We start from the raw sequence: 24148 nt of genomic DNA on the forward strand, positions 1-24148 counted from the left end.
TTCATCCTTGTCTTTGCTATTAATGTAACAGCAAAGCTATCAAATCAGGGTATTTCTTATGTCTGTGAGTGCCGTCTGTATCTGATCTTTGTTCTTTCCTGAAAGGGTTTGGTTTAAACAATCCCAGTAGTACAAAGTCTCACATTCACAGTCTTCTATTTTAGTTCTCCTTTCAAGGGAATTATTGCAGTTTTAACCTGCTTCTTACTCTCTCTCCTAGTACAAAGCCGTGTGATTACAGGGGAAGGGTGATGAAGCACATCGGCTCTGTCTCTTAATCTTCTTACAAACCCTAACAGATTTTAAAGATGAAATTTGGCAAATGTTAATTGTATGTGCGGAATTCATGCTGGGAAAATCTCCCTTAGAAAAGAAAAGTCAAAAAAAATAGACAAGAAAAAAGCTGAGTGCACAGCCGGACTGTTATGTAAGATGTTTATTTCCATCAAATCTAGCCCAGTGTAGGCTAGGCAGAAAATAGGCCAAAGCTGCAGAGCAGTGACATCATAACACCATCAGAAAGGTCAAAGAAAACATTGGCACAGTGAGAAAGAGTACTTTATAGCACTGGTAATTTTGTTCTGTATTTAATACCTTTCTTCCCCTACATATTGGAATTTAGCGTGAGAGTGGATAAGCAAGCCTGAAGTGTTGTTTTAAAACTTTCAGAGAAACATGTTTGTGACAGCACATGGCAGCACAGGATCCCAGCTGTGAGAACTACTCATCGTTTTGATGATGAAACTGGAAAACAGAAAAAAATCAAGAAAAAGTTTGATAGAAAGTGAAAAGTCATATTTTGCTAAAATTTGATTTTGGGGTTTGTCTTAAACTAAAAAACTGAAACATTTTATGTACAGAATATCTGAATGAATCTACTGGTTTATTTACAAAATTAATTTTTTTTTTTCTTCTGTCAGATCAAGACCAAAATCATAAATTATTTTAGATGCCACGAAACTGTTTTTTTTTTCTGTTGAATAAACCTATGATTGGAAACATTTCTCTGTCTCTCACTGTATTATTGTCAGGCCCAGAATCGCACTGATGCATGGTTGCTGTTCTGTTCTGTCCTTGAGGGATTTACAGTTTAACCAGGTGTTTAATTACATTCATGTGGATAGGCTTTTCTATTGATATGCTTAAAGTGAGACATATGACCACATTTATAATACATTCTACACAAAGTAGGCATTTTTAATCCAGCTTGATTTTAAATTTCATGCCTCCTTATACTTGTGGATAGATTAAAAAAAATACCCAGAATGAAACAGGGCAATATCTATTCACAAATGATTTTAGGCTATAGATATGATTGCCTCAGTATAATAATAATTTAACTCTTTTTTTACATACTTATTAATGCCCATTTTTAATTGATTTTGTTTTTCTTATATGCTGCACATAATCAAATACCAGAAGCATTTTAAGTAACCATGTGGAGGTTTTCCTCTTTGGGTGTAGGAAAAGATACTGTTAGAAGAGTTCCACCGTAGCCTATATATTCACATAGATACAGTTTTTCTTTTAAAGATTTATTATATCCCTATCAATCTACTGTTTCAGTCTCAATAAGGCCCCCACAGTACTACTACAGGACAAACAATAATAGAATCTTACCTGCTTGGGAAATGAGGACATGAGGAAGGATTGTTTTGCTATCACTGTTGGACTTCACTGTCTTAGTTAATTCATGTTTTATTCCCTTGTCTGTGTGAATTAAGTCACTGCAAGAAAGGAAAGAATTTTGTGTTATGGTGGATAAGCTTGTCCCCAATAGGCTAGCAGGTCAGAGACACTAGTGACTTGATAGCTCAGAGAAGTTAGGAAAGGTGCATGAAGTTTTTAAATTCCAAGCTGACATTGCTGTACAGGCAAAGCCTCCTACTGTAGGTCTGGCAAAGAGAGGCAGCCTGTTGTAGGGGCACAAGAAGGGGAGAAAGTAGCAATGTAATATCCACTATATGATTTGCTGCTCGAGAAACGATTACAAACATTTGATCTATGCAATTTTTTTATTTTTTTTTTAGCAATACATATTGGGTGAAAGCCTTCTGTAAACAAAGAGTGACTTTCCAAAGACAAATCTGGAAACCAACCTTAACAGCAGATTGTATTTGCCTCAGCTTGTCTATGCAAGACAAGCAAGGGGAAGAGAATGCAACGAGGCTGAAGATTCATCTGACCAAGTGTAGATACCTACAATGCTGTTGCCATATAAGCTATTCACCAAGTTTCCCAGCAAGAAATAGGCATTATTAGAGGGAAATTTTTCTCATCCTAAAGCAGACGTCCAAAAACACATCAGATGAATCATGCCATAAAAGGTCTACTTCTTTCATGCCGTTGTATGACATCTACAACATAGATGTCTGAAGTTAGATGAAATGAATCTCATCCCAAATCTCCTTTTGCATGTCCATCCCTTCTGGGACAAGAAGTCAACCCAGCTTCTCACACAAACTTCTTTTGGACACTAAGCCTACATAGCTTTGTGTGAGCTTGTATGGTGTCTGTCACATGTTTTAAGTTACCTTTGAAAAAGGCTTTCTTCAAACAGTGCAACATCTAACTCTTCAGGGATAAGGATATTTTCCAGTGGCAGAACAGATGTTTATCATCCAGCTCTAATGTTCCAGCTCCAATGTAGAAATATCAAAATTTTGGTATTTCTACAATGATTTCTGTGATTAACATGAATTTTGGGGCTAAACAAACCCTAGAGGTCTTACCAGTCTAGACTTTAATTTTTGATAGTAAAAAGTTTAGCTGAGGAAGTAATTTAAGCCTTCCTCTGGGGAGCACAACTTACTGTTGCTTGCTTACTCACTAATGGGCACTTACAAATAGGAAATGATCCCACAGACCACAACAGGGTTAGGGCTACAGGTCTATGCTGCCTGCACAAACTAGAGGACCAGTTTATACTCCAGCCAGAACATTATGGCACAAACTCAATGTTTGCAACGACTTTATAACTTCTGCAGAACATTTGATGCAACTGAGTAATGGAACACCTCCTTCACCTATGGATAACAATGCTAAAATATTTATTTAATTCCCAAGAAAATATTTGATTGAGAACTCCTAATGAACTATGCCCTTGCTTGTTTGCATTGTGTGAGCTAATGTCTGGTGATAATGATGGACTTTGAAGACAACAGAGGATGGATTTGCAGCCTCAGAGCTGTTCAAATAGTTCGGCCTTCTCTTTTGTTACATTTCTCCTTCTTTACAGGCTAAATACTTTGCCCCACAAACATTCAACCTTTGAATGCCAGGAAAACCATCTATTGATTTATTTTCATTTGCTTAAGCTCTGTCCCTTGGCTAACTTCCAGTGGGATTTATTTGATCAGGTTATAAATGGGAAGAAATGGAATTATAATAAGCATTCAAACAAAACCAAACTTTGTCATGATTATTCTGTTTTCTCTTTTCCTTTCACCTTTTGACTTTCACCATAGAAAGAGTTTTAGATGATCACAACCTTTGCTCTGCTGCCCCTTCCCACTTTCAATTATAGTTGGATATTTTTAATATATTGATCTTGTCTCTCTTTTAAACCACAGTGGCTGTCCCCAATCTTTGTCTAGATAGCTCGCTTATTAAGGCTCATTCTATGCTGAATTCTGATAAGCACAAGCACATACTACTTTGTTGGCACGTGCAAAGTATGTGTTCATAGAAAAAAGCTTTATAAATAAACAGCTGTGTGTGTTTTCCTGACAGTGGTGGAATAACCAATATCTTCAGACTAGACTTTCAAAAGGATGTTCCTGATAATTGCTTTTTCCTTTTGGTTTCCCTCAGCTTTTATTTTGCTGACCAAGGAAAATAACTTTCCTGAACAATATAAGAACACTTTAAAGGCTGTATATATGAAAGGCTGTACACCTTTATGTTTGTCCTTTCAATTTCTATGTGAGTGACAGTGAAAGCAGTGCTTGATAAAATTGTTAAGAGGTTTCATTCTGTTATCTAGTGAACCTTTTTCATCTTCCCCAACCTCTGCACATCATCAAGATTAATGCTTCAGGTTACGGAAAGCTCAGTCTTCAGAGCTTGCAGATGGCAGCTATAGATGAAATTTCCCAATATTGATTCCTTCTTCCCCCATTTCTTTTCTTTCTATGTCTGAATCATATCTGTCTGAATTAAGAGCCAGCACAGATTTCTTGTTCCTGTAGATTCTATTAGAATCACACAGCGCTAGGCTTTGTGTATCGATTAGCAGCAGACTGACTCCTGCTCTGTTAACCAGACGTTTCTTTTTATGCCAGAAACATTTCCATTCACAAATAGCGATGTGGAGACACAATCTACTGCACTGTAGGGGAAATTTTGCCGCCATTGTTTGAATGGATGTTAGTAAGAAGACCAAAACTGTTCTGTTTCTCTGGTGTCCTACAAAATTGACACAAACATAGCTGAGCCTCTTTTGAGAGGAGGTGTGTGTGTGTTGGGGAAGGCTGAGTGACCCTGAGGTCTCTTTCAGGTCTTTGCTCCAGTGATACATTAGTAGGAAAACCAATAGCTCCATGATTACTGATAAAAATGTAGCTGTGCTGATTTAGAAAATGCCACATTGGGGGAAACTGGCCATGACTTTTGGGCTTGATCCACAAAAAGACTTACTCATGGCAACATTCAGCTTCACTTTAAGGTGCCTTGTTGTCAGTCTAGAATTCACAAATGATGCATGGGAAGGCAATTGTCTTTGGTGAATTCTCATGATAGGAATGCAGATGTGGCACACTGTAGTATGCCATATAGATTCAACAGCAGCATATTTTGTTATTTACCAGAACAAATTTTTGTATTATAGTGTTATTTTAAAGGGGTTATCCACAGAGTACAAACATTTTAAGACAGGAACAAATGAATGTAGAAATTTAATTTTATAAAGCCTGGAAAATGCGCATCAGAGAGTCAGCAGTATAGTATTTTAATGAGTGACAGAATTCCTACACGTAGTTCATTTGTTTCTCTTTCTGAGAAAAAATCAGTAGCGAAGTCGAAGGCCCAGATTCATGTAGTGAAGTGAAATGCCAACCTTGGAAGAATAGTCACCTGATTCTCCTTGCATGGCAGTGGAGAAAGATAGGAAGTACAAGAAGATAACTCAAACTCACCCATGCTAAAATACCTTCTAGAGCTGCTTATATTCCTCCATTGTTAATTTGGGGAACACACAAGAGGCAACAGTCATCAGTCACAAGAAAGGAAGTTCCATTTGGATTAAGGAAAAAACCCTCTTCACAATGAGAGAGATTAAGCACTGGAACAGGTTGCTCAGAGAGGCTGTGGATGAGGCCATGGGCAACTTAACCTAGCTTTGAAGTTAACATTGTTTTGAACATCTGATTGGACTAGAGGTTGGACTAGATGATCTCCAACTTAAATCCAACCTAAATCTTTCTATGATAATTTATGCTATTAGCTTGGGTACTTTGGTTGTTTGAACACTGGAGAGCTGAATCCAGACCATACTGAAAGAAAACATGGGAATTATACATACTGAGAACAAGAAACAGGAATTATCAAAAAAGGCACATCAACATCCACATTTACAATCAAAGCCAAGAGAATGGATGGACCTTGGTGCAGATGTACAGAAACAATGGGGCCAAGAGTCTACTGAAACAACCATGCAGGAAGAATCAGAAGCAGAAAAACTGATCTACAGAGGAAAAAAAGTTAAAATGCTCATACCAAAAAAAAAAAAAAAAAACCACCCCACCCAAAACATTCCTATACAGAGGTCTTGAAATGTAAATAAAATATTAACAGAGAGATTATTTTTTTCCCAGTTAAGAAGATAAAGCTGCTACTTTTAAAATCTCTGGGAATGGTATAGGATTTTTGTTCTTTTGAAATTAAAAATTATCATCACAAGATCACCAAATTAAAATAATTGCAGTCAGTTGCCTGTAGTGTTTCATTATGTTTTGCATCCTCAGAATCATACTGAGTAGTGCAGATGCACTTTCTTTATGAATTCATGTCAAAAGCCTTGAAATGACCTATGACAAAAAGTCAAAAGACTGGCTTTTTGTTGTGTGTTTTCTTCTGAAGCACATTACAACCCCCATCTGAAGACAGCTGCTTTTGTGTGGGAATCAAGGGGGTAGGAGGTAGCTACTGCATACCTGTCTCTTATCTCAGTGGGGAGTCAGAAGACAGACACTATAAAGGCCCCCATCTGGGATGTCCATCCAAGTGTGGGGACCAACACAATCTAGATGTAAATTGAGCTGTTCATTTCCCCTGACTTCACTTCTCATCCCAAATTTTCCTCTTTTCATGGTAGTATTGATCCTGAACATACAGGTGTACGTGGTCATTGCCTTTACTAGGAATACTTGTATGCATAAAATTAAGCATATTTGTGGAACTAGGCAACATATATATGGATACTGCTACAATCTTTTTCCTATCCTATCCTTCCTCCTTCCACAAATGCATCAAAAAATGAAACAAACCCCATGGAATTAATAGTTTTTCAAAATTTTTTACTAACTCCCATTCCAATTTCTATGTTTACATATGGCTGTAGTCCTTTATTTTTTGAAATGATTTCTATCTTGATTCCACAGAGATTCTAGTTGCCACTGATGCAGAAATAAAAAAATGTTATCTTTTTTCCATGCCCATCAAGAAAAGATCTTGAAAATGACTGGTAAAAGACATTCCTTTTGCCTCAGAAGTCGCTTGCATTTTTTGAATAGGAAAGGTAACTGAACAATATCGGTGAATTCTCACAGAATTCCTCAAAGACGAGTCACTACAACTGGCAAATGCATCCTTAAAAACACCAATAAGCTGTTTTCCCTTTTGTGTTCATCATTATGCTGACTGAAATGCTACCTTGATGTAATTTTCGTATGCTAGCATTGTGCTGTCCTACATTACACCGCATGAAAATTGTATTTACTAACTTACTTCAAATGGTCAAAGGCATATGATTTATATTAAAATGTTATGGAAAATTTGTATGAGCGGTGGTAAAAATCCACATTGCCTCTGATAAAATACACAGACCCTTTCAGGACCAAGTTAGATTCACCTAGCTATATAAATTCAGTAGAAAGGATATTTTCATGCTAATTATAAGATACTGCATATGCTCTGCTCATAAAAATATGTCTATATTTGTGAGTACAAACGCATCTTCTCTTCAGGTGAATGGGAGGGGAGAGTAGTTGATACTGTTTAGCTTGAATTACCAAGGGATTTATCGCCATTGACAAACTGCTGAAATACAGGCTAGATAAGTAAATGATGAGTTGGACTGGCTGAATTCCCAGGCTCAAAGTGTTGTGATCAGCAGCACAAATTCCAGCTGGAGGCCAGTCACTAGTGATGTACCCCAGGGGTCAATATTGGTGCCAATATCTTCATTAATGATGTAGGCAATGGGACTGAGTACACCCTCAGCAAGTTTGCAAATACAAAACTGATGGGAGTGGTTGATACACCAGATGGTTATGCTGCCATTCAGAGGGACCTTGACAGGCTGAAGAAATGGGCAAACAGGAATCCCTTGAAGTTTAACAAAGGGAAATGCAAAGTCCTGCACACGGGGAGGAATAACCCCATGAACCAGTACAGGTGAGGAGCCAACCAGCTAGGAAGCAGCTCTGCCGAGAAGGCCCTGGGGGCCAGGTGGACGAGTTGACCATGAGCCAGCAATACACTCCCTGCCCTGGGCAAAGAGGGCCAACAGCATCCTGGGCTGCATTAGGAGGAGCATTGCCAGGAAGTCGAGGGAGGTGGTCCTTCGCCTCAACTCAGCACTAGTGCATGAGGCCACAGCTGGAGTGCTGTGTCCAGTTCTCAGCTCCCCCGTACATGAGACATGGATATAATGGAGTGGGTTCAGTAAAGTGCCACAAAGATGATTAAGGAACTGGAGCATCTGACATACAGTAAGAGGCTGAGAGAGCTGTGACTGTTCAGCCTGGAGAAGACAAGGTTCAGGGGGATCTTATCAATGTGTATAAATACCTGATGTGAGGGTGTGAAGAAGGTGAATACAGACTTTCTCAGTGGTGCCCAGTGAGAGGACAAGGGGCAATAGGCCCAAACTGAAATACAGGAAATTCCACTTAAAGGCAAGAAGAAAGCTTTTTCACTGTGAGAGTGGTCAAACACCAGAACAGGTTGCCCAGAGAAGTTGTGGACTCTCCATCCTTGGAGGTATTCAAAACCTGACTAGACATAGCCCTGAGAAAACTGCAGTAGCTGACCCTGCTCTGGGCAGAAGGGTTGGAACAGCCGATCTCCAACTGTCCCTTGCAACCTCAACCACTCTGTGATTCTGTGCTATTTCACATATATTCAAGAATAGTGGTTGGCCTAATTGTAACTCAAGCACCATGGTAAAGAAATTATAATATCTAAAAAAACAGGTAAACTAGCTTCTCTGAACAATTAGAAAGATCATCACCTAAGTAACTTCAGTGAATTCTGCATGCTCATTAAATATTTTTGTCCACCTGAATTGCACAACAGACTTGTGCAACAGACTAACGGTTCTTAAAACCAGTGTAAGTCCTAAAATGAAAGGTAATGCAAGGATATAAAAAACTTGATAACAAGTCATTCAAGTGATTAAATGCAGAAACTTATTTAAATGTAATTGTATTACATACAGACAACTATTTTGAAGAAATAAAGGCTATGAAGACATAAAAACAAAAAGGGAATTTATGAGCTGAAGCAAACACTCTTTAGAGGAAAGTCCTAGAGAACATAGAAAATGCTAACCTTTCAAAAGGTTTTGCACCAGCCTATGCAATTTAATGGGGAATTATATCACTTGTATAGATTTCTGTGGGGTGCTTCAAAAAAACCTAGACTAAGGTTATCACTCTATTACATCTGAAGGCCTTTTAGCATAATTTTCATAGACTCACATTACTTCTCTATAGAGGACTTTTGACTTCCTTCCTTCTGAAAACTATTGTTCAGATCAACACCATTGTGAACATTCATTTATTTTACTGTTATTATTTTCTGCTTTCATAAAAATACTAATTTCCCAGTAATGATACACTCAATTCAGAGTTGTTGTGTCTAGTTATTAGAGCATACATTGTACTTGCCATAGTCTTTTAGGCCTCATAGAATAAACAAATGCTTTTAGCCTTTGTGACTCCTTATGGATAGAATGCATACATTACTCTGTTTTTTTTATACCCACTTCATGGGGCTGCAGCTCTTTTTTTTAAACTTTCCAGTATTATCTCTGAGCCATAACAGCTAAAAACACTATTATTTAACTTCAAAAATGTTTTAACTTTCTAACACAGGGTGGCTATGAAAAATCTGAGATAGAAAAGTTTTTTTTTTTTTAATATGTGATTGGTTTAAACTTAAATTTCTTTCAAAAGTAAAGTAAAATTAAATTAAATTAAATAATAAACAAAAACCTTGCTCTACCAGTTTATCTGAAAATGTCCTAAACATTTTTGACAATCGGATATTTGATAATCAGATAGGTATATAATTATCTCATCAGTGGAATTATACAGAAAGTGTATGACAGCCAGTCTCATTTCTGTATGTTTTATGTCAATCAGGAAGTGAAAATGATTGCATCTCAGGCCCATCTGACCTATTTTATATGTCTATATTAAGATGAGATGAATCACTCCCTAAAATGTCTGGCTATACAGGGAGCCTAGGCTGATTAGCTTAGATGTAGATGTCTTTCTTGTAGACATCTACATGTAGTCAGATGAATATCACTCACTGGAACTCTCTCTCTGTTGCCCCTTTTATATCTGTCTTTCACGTACACTTCACGTACACATGGTCAGTGGAAAACATTCCCATTTTGAAACCTAACCAATCGTGATCAAAACAACAGTCCCACATTTTCTTCATGTCATTTTTTTGCATGATCTTTACCTTCCTGTATTAGAACAAAATTGATCAGAAAAGGGCCTTATACTATTGAAATACCACCTGTTGTGTAAAACTCTTCTGATAAGCTTCTTCTGACACAGAGTGCAGAACTCTTATGCACTAGCCAAGCAAATCATTTTAAGTGAAATTTAGTCTTTAGTATGCACCTATGCGTGGTAGTGGAGAGCATTTTAGTACTGCACATGCTGTGGTTGAGCTTGTCTGTGCTTTCTTTTGTTGAAGAATTCTCATATTAATGAAATGTGTCTTCCAGTAAAGGTAGAATAGTTCTTCCCTTCCATAGGTGTCACATAAGAGTCTCCATAAGAGAATCAATGAAAAAGCATGTGTTTTCATGGTTGATAATTTTTTGTCTCTACAATTTTGAAATTCACATGAATCCAGTGATTTTATTCATTATTTATTTTTACAGAAAAACAGGTATGTCACTAATCGTAAAATGCACACTACATATTATTCAGTAAAAGTCCAGATGATTCTTCACTGGTGAACATTTTGGTTTTTTTCTGAATCCCTCCCTTGATGTTTCCTATCATTCCCTCAGCTAAGTGTAAGAATATCCAGCTCTTTTTTCTTTGTATTAGACAAAACTCTACTGTCTGCTAAAATTCATAGTGTTACAGTAAAGAGAGAGACTACATGAGACTTCACGGGGTGCTAGGAGGTTTTCTTCTACAAAAATGTACTTGTTCAGTGGGGTTTCAGTTGCATTTTATCAGGGTGTCATTTACCTGCACATATTTTAGCTCTAAAAGTTTGCAAAGGGCAAACTAGGTAATGTGATTAGTGACTGAACACAGTAAAAGTTTCAAAAACTAGGTCATTATTGAGATTAACGGCTGGATTAAAAGGATTTAGTAGAGTGGTAGGATTTTGATTTGCGTATTACTCCAAAGACCTTTGACTTATGTAAAGCCTCCTCTCAAAGACTATCAAGCCAAAGTGTTACATCAAGCAATTTAGTTGTTGCAGATTACTCTTGCCTGTTTTTTGACCTTGTGCATATTACCCATATTCCTACACTGGAATTATTTTGCATAACTCAGCATTTGGATTGCTCCTTTGGACACAGCAAATGCAGGAGGAACACTAATGTGAAAGAGAGAAATTGTAAAATAATTATATCTTATCAAGTATAAGCTATGGGATTCTTGAAGGTTTTCACCTGAGAGTGTTTTAATCAGGTGCCAAAACAAGAAACTTTGTTTAAGAGCAAATTCTAGCCATTCAATCAAAATCCAAAAGCATCCTGAATTTATTTAGATTAACCTTTGCGTGACTCTTGTAGAGACAGCTGTTTTGGTATATGAACATGGCATCTAAGAGCTATAACTACTTTGGGAAATGAATATTGGAGGGTCTGCAGGGCTGAGGTCAGCCATTTAGCAACAGCTAAAGGAAAGCTAAGGTCAGGGCTTATTTAGTATAAAAATCCATCTACTGACAGTGCATGTTTGTGTCTCAGCCCGTGCTGTTCATGGTACTTGTATGTTTCTATTCATGAAAGGGAAGGGGGGAAGGGGGGTCTATATGGGCAATATAGCACAAACAAATCTGGTTATTGGCAAGAGAACAGATGACATTCTCCAGTGACTCTATAAGATGCTGTATTTGTGACAATAGGCAAAATTCTCTCAATAGACTACAGGGTAAGAAAAGGTAAATCATTTTACATTTTTCAGCATGAACTTGATAAATGACAGCAAATACTTGCAAATTGTATTCTCACAGAACATATTTTTCACCTATTAACCAGCCACTCATATCTCAGCTGCACTCTATTCATTTTTATAAACCTTTAACCTGGCAAAAGCTTTGATTATTTTATTGCTGTGCTTTTGAGCAGTGTTACTTCAAAATGTCAGTCTCCACTGGCTGTTCAGAGTTGGGATGATGCCATTCCAGAAATTGATGCAATCAACTTCAACCTTAAAAGTCCAAATTCTACTCAAAAGTACTAATTGTATTTCTGTTTCTGAGAAAAAAAATATATGCAGGGTATATAGGATTATTTGTTCAACTCCGGGATTCAAGTACATGCATTACTCATTATACGCATAAGTTTTTTCTGGACTCAGGGGGAATGGTTGACAAGACATCCCATTTAAATCAATTGTAATTCTTCAGCAAGTGAATGAATACAGAATACAGGCCAAGGAATAGTCCAATACTATGAATTTAGATTTATGGTTCAAGAATTGTTTTGCTGTCAGGATTTCATCTGTGCAATACAGTGTGAGATTCTCGGTAACTTTTAGTTCTATAAAAAGCCCAAACCAAAACACACAATGCTTGCATATAGAAAACAGCAGTGTTGCTCTCTGAAGGCAACTTCAGCTTTAACTTGGTTAACTGTAGCTTTCAATATTTTCTTTTTTCAGGATCTTTGTGGAAGAGTCATGATGACAAACACAGAGCTTTTTCACCTCCTGGCTTCATCTCTTCATTTTGTTTTCAGTCAAGCTGGATGTCTATTTTCATAACATTCAGACTTTGTCAAATGTTTTCTCCAATCTAAAATTGTTATTCTAGCTTTTTTCATTATTATTCTTTCTTTCCTTAAGTACTTTACCACTCTAATTGAGAAAAGAAATATTTTAAAAGTGTGTTGAGACAAGGTGTCATTCATAAGGAAAAACTCCAAGAGAAAAACACTGTAGTTTTAATTTTGGTCTCTAAGATCTTGAGCCTGAAATGGACCACATGGCCAGAGCTGCACTACAGCCCATGAGGTTCCATCTTTATATTGTCTCACACTGATCAGTTTTTGGAATCAGGGTTCAAGAATTACATTCAGCAAAAGACTTAGCTGCTTACAGATTTTAGACTGTAGCACCTAACTTAGATGCTTTGCTACATTTCTAAATGCCTGAACCAGGGCTTCAGAGACATCCTGCCATCCTTTGGGATCCAGGGCACAGAAATCTCTTCTGATGTAAGGACCTTCAGTTCCTTCCATCTATCTTTATATAATCAAATGGCTAGGACATGCATGAAGGAGCTCTCCAAAGCACATTTCCTCTCAGAAGAATACACCAGCCACCAGACAGAAAACTAACTGTGGTGGGGAAATGTCCTCCAGCCCATCTGTTGAAGCTATAGAATTGTGCAGAAAGAAAAAAAGAGAACAAAAGCTTGGGTGGTACACTGACCTTAGACTAATAAGTATGGTTCTGACCAGGTCCTGGATTTTGATCCCAGCACTTTTTCTCTATTTTACCTAACGGCTGTTGACTTTAAAATGTGAAGCTCAGAACCCAGGCTGCCTCACTTACAAATGAGCAGCCCAATATCCAAGCGGCAGACTTAGCTTCTCTGTATTGCTTGCTTATTCTCTCCTGAAGTCTTGGCTGTAGTGTCTTCAGAAGAAAAGCTGGAGAGTCCCCTCTACCCAAAAGTGCTTGTAACCTGATGGTAAAGCTGATCACTTCAGAAGCAAGAGCTGTGCCTTTGAACTTTGTTAGACTGAGGAGATGACCAACCAGATCCTCAAGTCCTGGAGAAGTGATCTAGCCCCTAAGCTATAGCGTTAGAAGTGATTTGTAGTGATAAGTAGTTGCCACTACCTTTTATGAAGAGTCACATCTTGTTGATTTACTTTGGATGTGTGAGGATACACAGAAGATTAGTCCATTCAGTGGATTCACACTGAGAATGCCACTGGATTACTGGATTCTCTTCAAGTTTGGAAGGAAGGCTGATGCTGAAAAGTTTAACCAAGAACACTCACAGTCCTGTAGAAAACAGAATTTTAGCTGCCCTAGAAACTTTGAAGTTAGCCAGGAAGGCACCTAGAGGTAAGGTAAACAGCTGAGTAAGAAACCTGGAACTGTAATATTCAAATCTGCTGCAGTGCTGGTTTTTGTGTGCAAGTCCCTTAATGAAGTCCTGTAATGAGACCTCTAGTTCTCAGGTTCAGTACATTAGAACAGAAGTGTTTTGAAAGTGAATTCCCATCCCCTATGTTCTCCCCAGCACTTTCAGAGAGGTGACTGCTGTCCCTCTAACCAACCCTGCTTAGAGGTCCCAGGAAGTGTTGGATGAGATTCTCACTACTCAGAGCCTGTGATTGCATAAAAGCAATTAGTAGCAAACAAGCACATATTTGTGGCTTTTACTAGTTCATAATTACTGAGATCAAACTGTTTATTATTATCTACTTTTGGCTTTAGTAGCTGTATGTTTATCGCTCCAGTAGAGGTTTCCGTTTAAGGAAGGATTAAATGATGTTCTCCGCAAAATAAGGAAGACGTAACTAAGCAATATTTTTGTTACTTTTGAGGATGAGAAAAAGTTGTTTCAAAGCAAATGTTTTGATGCACACTATCAGCATTATCTTTTAGGGAAGAATTATTAAGTGGGTTAATTGCTAAAACTTATTTCAAGAATCTAGAAGGAAGCAACCCTGAAAGAATAATCAGTAAACATCAGTTATAACATTACTGCAGAACAGCAGAGAATCTGGAGAACCCATACCTTCATAAATCTGGAGAAACCATACCTTCTTCAACTAATCAGAGATAAACCACAATTTTTCATCATAATTCTTGCAGACATTGTTTGTATTTTGAAAACTGATTCCTCATTTCTCTCTGTTTCACATCTCTGAGGCAGTGAAAAGTAGCTGTGTTCTGCCTAAACATAGCCAGTGGGGAATGTCATTTCCAGAAAGAAGTTCCATGTTGCTAGACAATTAGTGAAGTTAGAGTGTTTGGCCAATGATGGCTTAAAGCAGCTTGGCTATTGCAGCTGAACATGAACACGTGTTCAGAAAGCTCACTACCAAAAAATTTTTAAAAATTCAATGTTCTACTTGAAAATTCTGTTTTTCAACCAAAATGAATTTTAAGTCTGTGTGTGTGTAGGACAAGGACAGTAAGAAGGGATTCTTGGACCAAAAATCTTTTTTTTTTAATGCAAATCAATTTTATTCTCCTAAGAAGCCACTGGAAGTGCCAAATATTTTAATACAGTATTTCTAGTTTTGCTTTCACACAAAAATAATTATAAATCTAAAAACTCAGGTGTGCACCCCATAAACCTAAGTAGGCGGTCATAAAGAGAGCTCTGACTATAGCACTGGTACAAAAGAACTGTGCAGTACCATTGAATGTTTAACAACTGGAATTCCCAGTAGTTCCAACAGGTCTCAAGCAGCCCCAAGGTCACAATGCCCTATTTAGGCACCTAGACATAAAGGGCCAGCTCTTCCAAGATACTCAAGATAGGTCTGGAAGATGTCAACAGAAAATTTTTGGTAGAAACCAAAAAATGTGTGTATGTGTGGTTCTGGGATTTTCGTTGTTTTTTTGGGGGGGGGAGGGGGAGGATGTTGGAAAATCCCACACTATCTACTGGAATATCTGGAAACCTAAAGTTGTGACCATGAATTTCTTTCCCAATTATCTTCCACTCTAAAGACAGGATTCACCTTCCTTTACCCATGTAGTAGTTGGGCATCTAGTCCAAGCTAGATATCTGCATTCCCTCTACAGAGAGATGGGTGGCCCACTTCCAGAGGGCAATTCATCAAAATAGGTATCTGGCTAAGATACCTATTTTAGGATAAGGTAAATCACCCTCAGGAAGTTCCTGTCATTCTCCATTGACTCTCATTTAGACTAGATGATTAACTTCTAGATGGCTAGAGTCAGGTGAATCCCATCTGAAAAGACAATGTATAACTCACGAATGGAATAAACAGGAAGTTGACAAGAAAGGAGGAGGAGAAGACAAGGGTTTTTAAAACATTTTAGAATGAATCAGCACAATGTGCAATCCTTATCAAACCAGCATCAGAAGCTGCATTTTTAAACTTACTTAAGTTTTCATGACATCAGTAATTGCAATGTAGAAAATATCTTTTAGCAGGAGGAAGCTGGGATCTGTCACTCAAATTCAGCCTGCTAGTCACAGAACTCCTTGCATTACAGAAATCAGTTAAGTTGTCTGTCCTCGGTAATTCAGATTACAGACCACTTCCATCAGGATAGCTTGTCATATCAACTTAACTCAAAGCAAGTGATCTGATCACATTATATTTTGAATACATGCACAAGCATGGATATGTTTCTTCCAATTCTAGTTGCAGAATGAAATAACATCCAAAAGTATTTGCATAAATTTAATTTTCTCTTCTTATTACTGAGTGCACACAAAGTTTCTATCTAAAATGTTGGAAGAATGAGCAGAAGCATTGTGAATATTCTTTATTCTGATATGATACAGTAGCTGTCCTTGTATCACAAGGCAATACAATCCAGTCCAGGCCCATAAATGTGCATTTTGACTGTAGCATATCCCCATGCACCTCTGTGTCCTTTGGAAATTTGGAAGCTCAGAGTGCTTCAATATGCTCCAAGACATTTCAAAATCAGGGGCCAGAACTCAAAATGCACCTACTAGCTAGGCAGCACAGACCCAAACAGTGAGATCTAATTAAGTATGTTGCACTAAAAACAGGGTAGATTCACTAGTGCTGATTAACTGAAAACAGAAGAGTTGTGGCTCTGAGTTGAGACTACCTCACTAAACTTTCAGGAGTGCAAGTGTATCTGCAAATTCTAAAAGTACCTACATTATACTTAAGTTACCAGCACCTTGTTTATTGCTGCTGTCCTTGTGTGGTGCTCTCACTTCTAGTTTCCAAAAACCTTCTGCTTACATTTTCTTCTGTTTATTCAAACAGCAGCCATTATATTCAAAGAGGAAAAAAAATCAATATGGGTCACATGTCTTTCTTTTTTAAATTAATGAACTAATTCAATTACCTCAAATGAATTCCTGTTGTTTCCAGCTATGTCTTTTAAAACTTCCCACAAGTGATTTATATTGTGGGATTTATAGTCCATAGCCAGTCATGTAGTCATATAGTCATAGTCAGTGTCTGAAATACCATTTTACAACTGCAGAATCTCTGAGAGATATGAAATTCACCACAGCCTGATACCTGTTCACACTACACAGCCGAAATACTGTCTTGGGTAACCCTGTCCCAGCCAATACAATAGAATAGCATCTTCTGTGGCTCTGCATCCTCTACGCAGAGATCTAGAGACTGATCCAAAACATCATCTACATGCCTAAAGTAAAAGATCCAGCAGGATTAGGCAATGTCTAGACTATGGACTAGATGTGCTCCCCAGCACATCCCTTAATCCTTATCCCACGACTGGCCAGACTGAACATACAGCCAGAATGTGTCGGTAATAAACCCTTCCAGCCTGTGCACTTGGGTTTATTACCTGTGGAAGCGGTGGTATGAAAGCAGTGCACACATGTGATAAGGAGAAAGTTGTAGCTAAGGTACTCCCAGAACTAGGAGGTGTTGCAACAAAAAACAAACTATACTGTTTGTTAGTACAGGAGATACTATACGTGTTCAGATCTATGAAAGTGAAAATTAAAGATTTTTCAAGTAGAAAGATCAAGACAAAATGGTATTGTCAGTGGTTTAGGCTAATAATCTGTGGACAAGGTACTCTGAGTATCAGTTTATGTGATACATTACACAAATCTCACATTACAGAGTTGGGACAAGAATTTATGTGGAAAGATGATTGTTTTTATCTCTTTTTTGGCAATAGAAAGGAAATCAAACTACAAAAAGCTTAAGGAAATATGAAGGATCTAAAATCAAACCAAACTGAGTCAGTAAAGTCACACTTGTGTCTATAATTCATGCACTCCCCCCCCCCCAACTTCTGTTTTAATTTAATGAAATGACTACTTTGGACATGACATTCTGACTTAATTTTGCAGCTTGAATCTATCACTTTTTTGTCAATCTGACGGTTCAGAATCAGAGTATTAGAACCAAAAATCAAAATTAACAAGGTTGGAGAAGCTCCTATCAAAGTCACAGCCTAAATTCTTACTTTTGCACTGAGGGAACTTCAAAGAACTGAGACATTTTCATATGATTTTTACCTACAAAAATAGACTTTATAGGTATAAATGAAAAAAATGTCAGTTTTGAAGACAAGGAAAGATCTTTTCCTTTTTGTATTTTATCTTTTTCATAGCACTTTTTACTATTTTTTACAACACTATAGCAAATTCAAACTCAAGGAAAAATTTTATGAAAGTTGAGTTGCCATTTTGTGTACTTCTCCATTTTTCGGTTTCCAGTTTCATCAACACTGAAAAATATTGTTAATTATCCTTATATCCTACCATTCTTGTTAGAGAAAGTAACTGAAAATAACAATCTTGACATTTCAGATAGTACATTTTAAGCTACATCATCATGTTTTAGGCTACATCAGATTTAGAGATATATTCAAGCTATTAATTTAAAACTAATCATTCATTAACTATATTCATTTTGTTAACTTGTGTTGACTTTTGTTAATTTTATTAATGTAGTACCTCAGCACATCCCTATCTTCAGTGCTGTTATCCTAAAATTCCATTTCGATATATTTACAGATGTTCCAATTGAGGCTATGTGACTTGCCAAGACAGTCTGCGTGAGACTAAACTCATGCAAGCTTCAGTACCTATGATTCAGATGTCTGTTTCTGAGCTCCACATATAGAAAATTGAGAGAAATAGGTACTCTTCAGGAATGATTAATCTAAACTATCATAGAGATCTACTTTGGGATGAGGGAAAGCATGTCCTAGAAAGGTCTTTTCCTTTCCTTTGACCACAAAGGGAGTCCAGACTTGTGACAGATATGTCCTTCAAGGACTGTATGATGAATTCTAACTTTCTGATTACTCTGGCCATAGGGATGTCTTTGAAGGTGTGGTGATACAAAGCTCCTAGCTCAGAATGCTTTGAGCATAGGATTTTAATTGCTGGGATGGGAGTCTATGGAAGCTTTAGGTTTTGTGTGAATTTTAATTCCACTACTACTAGTGTATTTTTAAATAACTTTTTGTGAGAATATTTTTCTTTTGAGTTAGTATTGTTCTGCAGAGTTAATTAAAATGTGGATCCAACAGTGGAGATGTTTTTAACGGTGTTTTCATTTCTTTCTCTGACAGGTTTTTGGCCAGATTGTACTCATCTTCACCAAGCCTTTTGCAGAATTTTTTATTTGGCCTCTGCAAAGTCAACTCTAATTTCCCTTTCAGATGCCCATTCTGAGGGCTCAGGTTGACCCTCAGTTTCTCCTAGGCATCAGCAAAATTGAGTGCTAGGAGACTGCATGCAGAGAACTAAAGACCGCTTTTGATATGTCAGACTGAATTTTCAACTGGACCACGGCTTCATTAGCTTTTTTTGTTTCCCTGCAACATGTGAATTCCTATCCAGTTTCTGCTTTATTCTCAATGGTATGTGGAGGATATTTTGGAATGAGTTTAAAACAGCTTCAGGGTTGTTTCAAAATATGCTGTACACTGACCTTTCCACAGTGAAATTTCTGTCTAGAACACCATCATCTTCAGTGCTGGAAAGAATAACCCTCTTGCTTTGTAAGCCTCCTGGAGCTCCTACAGGGCTGTTCAAGGGTTTTAGTATGGTAGAGCCTTATCTTATTCAGCAACAGAAAAACAGATTTATCTCAAACTATTCTGACTTGCTTACCATTGTTTTATTCCTATATACATGCATAACAAAAGCAATGACTCATTGTTGAATGAATATTTGTTTAATTGTTTTTAAAACCAGACATTACAGAAAGTAGTTCACAATATGTAATTCCATCTTGTAATATTAACATGTATATGTGTGTGTATGTGTAGAGTGTTTAAATATGCACGTGTATATCTACTATGAACTATGTTTACAAATGTATGTTTCTGTATACATGTATGTGCAAAAGACTGGCTACCAAGGAATGAATGATTATGAGTATTACACAAATGCTAAACAAACAAACAAAGAAAGCTGAAAATCCAACCATTCATCAGAATGATGAAAAATTGTTAAGAGACCCAATGTCTCTCAGGAAATTCCAGGTTATGTAAACATAAACATGTATGATGCTTCAAAGCAGTTATGGACCATAGCTCATACGATTACTTCTGCATACAGTCCTGCCTTCATGGTTTCCAGACACTCAGACATGAGAAGACTATCAGCAATTCCTTATTAACATGTACCTGACTGCATCCTAGCAGAACACTGTGCTACAGAAACAGCATTCTACACAGGCTATCAATTGTTTGCCTTAATCATTCTCATCCACAGCATTTAAACAATGCTATGTCTAATGCTGAGAAACCATTCCTGAACTCAAACTGCATGATTATCTACACTACATATTTTAACTTATTTTCCTTTTCAAATCAAGTCAACCAGTAAAAATGATTTTTCACTAGAAAATGAACAAATCTTCTATCTCCCCTTCAGTATGGTGACCTAGATTTTAGACCTAGTATGTTTTTAAAGCCACACTGTACTTTAAAAAAGGTTCTAGACAAAGGGTAGTAAGAAATCGCCAAAAGCCTAAGGCTACCAATAATATGGTAAGTAAGCTGCTTTCCCGGATGGATTCTGACTCACATTCACAGAGCACCAGAAGTTTCTTGTCTAATCAGAAGCTAACAGGATGGAAAGGAGAAGACAGAGAATAAAATCAATATAGGGGAAAGAAGAAAAGAAATAAAAAACACTGTGCAAAATTAAAAGGAAAAAGTCTACAGGAGCAGGGGGAGAATGATGACATTCTTTCAATTCACTATTGAACTGTCTATCAGCACTGGACTAAGGTGCTCCCTAACTCTATCTCCATCCCTTCACAAACATTCCTTAACTATTCCATATCCCCTTCAGAGACTGCTCAGCTTTGGGCAATACCAGAGGGGAAGCACAAAATTTACCTGGACTTCTCTTTTATAAACCTTCCACATGACAGAAAGGCTCTAGCATTTGCAGTCATGGGCACCCTTTATCTGTGTTTTTGCTAGCATTATTTTAAAGCTATTCCTATTAAAATAGTGATTTAGGAAACAAAAAACAAAAAGCCAGGTTAGGATAATCAATTAATTGGCTTAGGAAGAAAAGAGTGCCAGACGCTTTCACCTTACATTCTTCACATTACCATACATAGGGAAGGCAGCTACCCTGCTGTGCAGAGACATCTTTCTCCTTGAACACCAAATAACACAACTCATCTCTAACTGGGAAGAGCCTACTGAAGATATAGGATCATGATCTAAGCTATTTTTACAAAGCTGAGTGATTTGGTAGGACTTCCTTTTATATATTCATCCTAGCTGCACATTCTTCATCTAGTTTGCAACAAAGACCAACATTAAAGCTCTGCTACTTCAAATGTGCATTCATCCATCTAAAACATGGGGGACTAAAATGGGTTCTTAAGTCACGGCCAGCATGGGACTGAATACACCTATACTGAATATTTTAAAGGAAACCCATTTTCTCTACTGATGATCAGGGTTATTTAGGATTAGAACTGCAGAATAATTTTAAATCTTTAGAAGCAAAAAATGCTATACATGACCATGAGAATAAGTGGGAAGTTAAGATGAGCACTAGGTATGGAGAGTTAAAATATGAATGAATTGTGAAAAAATGATTGAAATGATAGAAGAAGACTGACAATTTTATACTCAGATGAGTTGACAGAAGACAGTGCAGCGAGATGACATAAATCAAAGAGTTTGCTGCTGTTCCCGATAGCATGACGTAAAGCTTTTCAGCTACAACTTTTTGAGTAGGGATAGTCTTCAACTATTCTTAAAAACTATTTATGTTCCCATATCAGGGGAAAATGAGCTAAATGTCTCTTTTATTTTTATTTTAAAATCCTTTCATTATTGAACTCTTCACATAAAACATCTTTCCACTTGGCAGTGCAAGTAGTGTAATTTGCAAAATATAGCTTGCTCTGAAGATTGCCAATATATGTTTCGGGCTGATAAAGACTACTCCCCAGCTGTTTCTCATTCACAGGCAATATGTGTGGCCTTCCCTAAAGAGGATGGAAAATGTGGTACTATATTCCAGTACCACATGTCTTGTACCCACTTCATGTGTTTACATTGGGTTTTTGCTCTAGTTGCTAAAAAGTTGAATTTTCTTGAGACATTGCTTCTTGCTGTATTTTGTATATAACTATGGGCTTTGTTATTGTTGTTGTCTTTCATCCTGCTGTTTATGAAGACATTTGTGGGGCTTCAAATGACAAACAAAACTGTGTAACCCCTTTGCAAATTTGAGCCAGAAGTTGTTTGATACTATCAACCATCACTCTAAAGGAAACCATAACTCAGCTAGTATGCAAAACCTAGCAAATCTACAAAAATTGGTCTTCTTACACTGCCCTTTAACTGCTGGCTCCATTGTCAGCAATAATAGAACTAGGGGATAGACCTTGGGAGCTAAGTCAGTCATTGATTTGCTCCTGATACTTGACAGTGTGTTGGTTGATGTGTGATCTCTTGGTTTCACAGAGATAAAGTGCAAATTGTTTTTAAAAATCACTGTCAGGAGCAGAGCAGCTGCTTTTTGCAAAATGTCACACTCAGTGAGCTATGACACACACAGTCAAGCTTTGGTCCTCATATCAGGTGGAGGAATTAGGTTTACGTTTTATGGAAAGATTCCAGATTAGCACAGCATCGTGCTGAATTAGTCTTTTTTAACCTCTTCTTATCCTCAGTGGTCTGCCCGAAATTGACAGATTAACATTGTATCTGACAGAAACTCAATGAGCAAAGCAATAGCTTTTCAGAAGATGGTGAACCACAGCATACATTTATTAAATACATACCGTCACAACTTATATTTATTTTCACACTCTGGTGTATAAAGCCCTTCTTCAGTGTTCTTGTTGCACATAAAAGAGTCTAGCTCAAGAACAGATTACTAGGTCACAGAAAGAAATCCCCCCCATCCCAACTGGAGCAAACACATTCCTGTCTTACTGAATTACAGAGGAATGAAAAATACTGTCCTCAACATAGCTTGCTCCTTAGTCTACCTACAATCAGCTTCAAAGAACAGAGTACTGCCAAATCCATAAATGGAGGATGTGCATATGAATAGAGGGGATCCTCAAACATAACACAGAGATCATCAGCTTCACTGAATGAAAGAATTTCACTGAAAAGTCTGCCTAAGCTGGCTATCTTTGCACTGAAGCAAGTGTTCCCATGAACCATCCTCCCAGCTCTACTGCAAGGGTAGTTAAATCCAGCTCCAAGTTCTCTGCCTAAATTCACAGCAGTGTATCTGGCCATTTAGTTGGCAGTAGCAGGTCTTGAGAATATAAAGACAGAAAGCTCTTCAACTGCAAAACGCTGGGGGCTGGGAGAGCACTCTGAGGCAACAGGCAAGTATACTCTTGCCTTGTTCTTCTCTAAGCATCCACCGTGAACCTCATTATTGCCAGGATACTATGTCGCCTTGGCTTTTGGTCTGATTCAGTAAGACATCCTCTTTTAAAGTGAGGAGCAGCTTCTTCAGTAGTTTTGATAATGCCCAAAATATTTGAGTTTTTTTATTGCCCAGTCTGGAGAACTTGAGCTTATCTCTTTGGGTACAAGATATTGTTATCTTGCTCACGTACTCTGCACTTTAATATAATAGGTCTTGGTGGCAACAAGAGAGCAGTTCTCAGCCATACAGGCTTGTGGAAGAAAGTGTCCACTTGAATAAACTTTGAGTACCATTAAAGGCACCTGTCCCACAGTTTGGGATCCCCTGACTTACATTCCAAACTCAGTTTTAGATACTGTAAGGCAGAAATTAAATGGGAATCTCTCAAAATGAGAAAAATAAATGAACAAATACTATTCTGTTCTGCAATGGAGTGAATCGATTCATTTGTTTATTTCCTTCTGGGTTTCTTCTGTTTTGCAGATCTGCTTGTACTGTATGCTTATTGGGCTGGCACTGTCTCTTGCTAGGCCTGTGTGCAGAATGTCAAACTCAACAGCATTACAAAATGGGCATTAAACACGAATCCCAGTGGGGAAGGGCCCCTTTCTAACTGGGTATTTGTAGTCCCCCACCATTGCACAGGCACCTCAGTATTACTTGGAACTTTTAGTGAGATCACAAGTAAAAAAACAAAAGAAAAAAAAGAAAGGAGAAAAGGTAAATTAACACATCGCTAAATGTGCATGCCAGTCTCAGTCACAACCCAGAAAAAGAGGCTGTAGCTAGACAGGAATAAAAAAAGGAAATACTGACCTTTCAGAGAGAATAGGAGACAATGTGCTGAAAGGTGTAGACTATGCAAGAGCAGGGGTCATAGAATGCCCTTAACTCACTGGGAGGAAAGGTGGCC

The 24148-nt window shown here is 37.6% G+C and overlaps 1 long non-coding RNA gene across 7 annotated transcripts in view; it reads right to left on the minus strand.

The window, feature by feature from the left end:
* Positions 1–418: 418 nt before the first annotated feature.
* Positions 419–24148, minus strand: part of LOC112962359 — a 47169-nt gene continuing 23439 nt past the window's right edge. For all 7 annotated transcript variants that reach the window (XR_003252262.1, XR_003252260.1, XR_003252263.1 and 4 more), the window contains 2 exons: positions 1621–1727; positions 419–744 (listed from right to left, as the gene is read on the minus strand). This is a non-coding gene — a long non-coding RNA (uncharacterized LOC112962359). The remainder of the gene's footprint in view (positions 745–1620; positions 1728–24148) is intronic.

This window comes from Apteryx rowi, unplaced genomic scaffold (genome assembly GCF_003343035.1).
Source record: "Apteryx rowi isolate R43461 unplaced genomic scaffold, aptRow1 scaffold_147, whole genome shotgun sequence".
NCBI classification, from domain to species: domain Eukaryota; kingdom Metazoa; phylum Chordata; class Aves; order Apterygiformes; family Apterygidae; genus Apteryx; species Apteryx rowi.